Source organism: Apium graveolens, chromosome 10 (genome assembly GCF_009905375.1).
Source record: "Apium graveolens cultivar Ventura chromosome 10, ASM990537v1, whole genome shotgun sequence".
Classification (NCBI taxonomy): domain Eukaryota; kingdom Viridiplantae; phylum Streptophyta; class Magnoliopsida; order Apiales; family Apiaceae; genus Apium; species Apium graveolens.
In genome coordinates this window covers 52,810,060-52,813,642 of record NC_133656.1, presented here as the reverse complement: position 1 = coordinate 52,813,642, position 3,583 = coordinate 52,810,060, and the positions used below count along the sequence as shown (strand labels likewise).

At 41.9% G+C, this 3,583-nt stretch overlaps 1 non-coding gene across 1 annotated transcript; it reads left to right on the top strand.

Moving 5' to 3' along the window:
* The first annotated feature begins 896 nt into the window (after positions 1-896).
* On the top strand, positions 897-1,003 carry LOC141694536 (small nucleolar RNA R71). The gene has a single exon (XR_012563830.1). It is a non-coding gene; the product is annotated as a small nucleolar RNA R71 (small nucleolar RNA).
* Positions 1,004-3,583: the final 2,580 nt, after the last annotated feature.

The following is a 3,583-nucleotide window of genomic DNA, read 5'->3' as shown; positions in this document are numbered from 1 at the left end:
TCTGCACATCTTCTTCAGCCACAACTGCATTTTCTGAATCTTGAGATTTTTCTGGCTCTTCGTCTTGCTGAACTTGGGGGCTTGCGACCTTTCCAGACCTTAAGGTGATGGCGTTCACCTGTTCTTCAACTTCCCTCTTGCCTGGATTTGTTTCTGTATCACTAGGAAGCGTTCCTGGTGGTCGATTCAATAAGGCATTAGCAATTTGCCCTATTTGGTTCTCCATATTCTGGATAGAAACAGCCTGGCTTTGGCATATAAGAGCCTGGTTTTTGTACATAAGCCTCAACTCCTCCAATTCATATTTTTCATTCGAAGATAGACATGCATCATTAGTTTGTTGTTGAAGTTGGAGTTGTTGTCTTGGTGTAAATTGTTGCTGAAAACCAGGAGGGTTAAATAGCTTATTTGCAAACTGCTGGAATGGCTGTTGCATCGCATTCTGATTGTTGCTCCAGCTGAAGTTAGGATGATTCCAGTTGTCAGGATGATAAGTGTCTGGAACTGGTTGCTGCGATCTCTGAAAGTTGCTCACAAACTGAGCTGAGTCGCTAGATATAGCGTATTGTTCTGTCGCATGCGGACCTGCACACAGCTCACAAACACTAATTATCTGCTTAACACCATAGTTAGCCAGAGAATCGATCTTCATAGACAACGCCTTTAGTTGAGCAGTGATAGCCGTAGCTGTATCCACTTCAAGAACTCCTGCTACCTTGCCCTGTGGATATCTCTGGGTTGGATACTGATATTCATTAGCAGCCATCAGTTCAATTAGATCATAAGCTTCCTTATAGCTCTTTGCCCATAATGCTCCGCCTGATGCTGCATCGAGCATGGGTCTGGACTGTGCTCCCAACCCATTGTAAAAACAAGTGATGATCATCCAATCAGGAATTCCATGATAAGGACACTTCCTAAGCATCTCCTTGTAGCGCTCCCAAGCTTCACTTAGCGATTCTCCCGTTTGCTGCGCAAATTGAGTAATAGCATTCCTGAGTGCAGCTGTCTTCGCCATAGGGAAGAATTTAGTAAGAAACTTCTGAGCAAGATCTTCCCAAGTAGTAATCGAACCAGCTGGTAGAGAGTGTAACCAGCTCTTAGCCTTGTCCTTCAGAGAGAATGGGAACAGTCTCAGCTTCACAGCATCTTCAGAAACACCGTTGAACTTGAAGGTGTCGCATATTTCAATGAAATCCCTAATGTGTGTATTGGGAACTTCCATTGGAGAACCCCCAAACTGGACTGAAGTCTGTACCCATTGAATTATGCCAGGCTTGATCTCAAAGGTATTAGCTGTGATAGCTGGCCGGACAATGCTAGATTGAATGTCATTGATCTTGGGTTGAGAAAAATCCATCAAGGCTTTCGTTCGTGCTGCTGGATCTCTCATTGTAATGAGTACCTGAAACACAAACAAATAAACCGTGAAACTAAAAGAATCCGAGTCAGTGAACTTTAACGACCACTGATGACAAGCACATAAACTAAAAATTAACACCGAGTCCCCGGCATCGGCGCCAAAAACTTGTTAGGGCGAAAACACGCGCTAATATTCACGCAAGTATACGCGTTCGCAAGTAGTATAAGATATAAATCAGATTCGTTCCCACAGAGACTGGTTTAGGTTAAGTTCAATTTATGCACCTATGCAACAATGTATGGTTATCGCTCAATGCTAAGACAAATAACAAATTGGGTTTTTATTAAACTAAGAGATTATACTAAATAACATTAACTAAGAGAATTGAGGTTGAATTACTATATATGACAAACATGGGATCCTAACTTCATTAAATACTTCATTCAATAGACTTATTGTTCTTAACCTTAGCATGTGATGGTGATGACACTAATCAGATAACACGAAACTGATAAACGCCAACTTTTATTGCACGAGTACCATTCTACCAGACATCCACAAAAGAGATAGAAGCTGAATAGGCACCAATTATATTGAGACCCTATATGTCTATAGAATTTGACAACATAACAGTTTAAGTACAAGTTATCTATCTTGATTACATAGGGCAAGTAAAACGGTTAGAGTTACCTATGAATCATGCATACACATACATGAACCTATGCTAGCATGGCAAGTTCTAAACCTCTATATTCATTGTCGCTTCAATAGAGATTAACACGCTATCTTATATATTAGCTACGCACATAAGACGAATAAGCACAACCAATACTAGGATATCATACAATCACCACACACCAAGATATCGAAACAATTAATTATTGAAATCCATAAGTAAATCCGCTAGAATCCCATGACAACGATTAGCCCATAATCAAACTCATCGTCACCATGGGTTCCAATGAAAGCATGGTATAAACAAGGTCTTAATAAACTAAATAATAATCAAAGTACGAATAAACGAGATCTAGGTTCAACAAGAACGAAAACGAGCATCCAAAGTTACAACTAATTCAATGAATCACAAGTTGAAAACAAGATCTTCTTTTTTAGAGTTGTTCTATGCTTCTAGGCCTTCTCCTTGGTATCCCAATCTTCCCGGATGATGAAAACCCTTTTTTTTAAGTATATATACGCCCCTAGTGGACCTGGACCCTTAAAATCGTCAAATTCTACCCAAAAAAGCTTTTTCAGCGAAATCAGCGACCAGCCGCGCCCTGAGCGGCCGCTCAGCTCTCCTGAGCGGGCTCTCAGCTCTCTGAGCGGGCGCTCAGCTCTGCTGAGCGGGCGCTCAGCTCTGCTGAGCGGGCGCTCAGCTACTGACTGGAAAAATATTCTGATGAATCTTGTTTTGACCATAACTTGAGTTCTACTCGTCAGAATTAGGCGATTCAACTGCCCACGCGAAGCTATTGAGATTCTCTACAACTTGACAATGGCCTTGGCTTCCAATTCTGATCACTTTTCATCATATTTCCTTTAAAATCTCTTTTCTTCATTTAACTGATACCTGAAATGCAATAACACAAAAACACATCAAAATACCAACAACTTGAGTCCAAAACACCAATTTAAGCTTGTCATAAAGCATTCCAAGTGGATATAAAATCCACTTATCAGGAGGCCGGGTTGAATGAGAAGCTGAAGGATTTCGAGACCCGGGCTGAGGGGCTGGCCAAGGAAGTGGAGAGGCTCAAGGCCGAGCTTGTTGCTAAAGAAAATCTGAACAAGGAGACTATCATTGTTGAGTTCAAGGCTAGCGATGTTTATGACTTCGAGGTTGCTCAGGCCGGGGTTCCCGAGGTGCGCAGGTCCTGGGTCGTTGCCGAGCGCCATATCAAGACTGACCCCTTGGCTTCCTGTGATAGCTTTATTCAGGAGTTCCTTGCTGTAAAGGCTGCAGTTGAGCAGGGTCAAGGGGAACCGGAACCCTATGATGGTCCGAGCCCCAGCTTTCTCTAGATCCGGACCAGCTTTGCAAAGCTTCTCGGGCCCAGCCCATGTAATTTCATTTCTAGGATTTCTTATTGTCGTACTTTGATTTGGATTATGTGTAATATTTGGATTTGTTCCGGGTTGATGGCAATCCGGATTGTGTTTTAAACTTTTCTTCCGTCGTAGAAAATATTTGCATTTCTTCGATCTGTGTTTTTTCTTTTT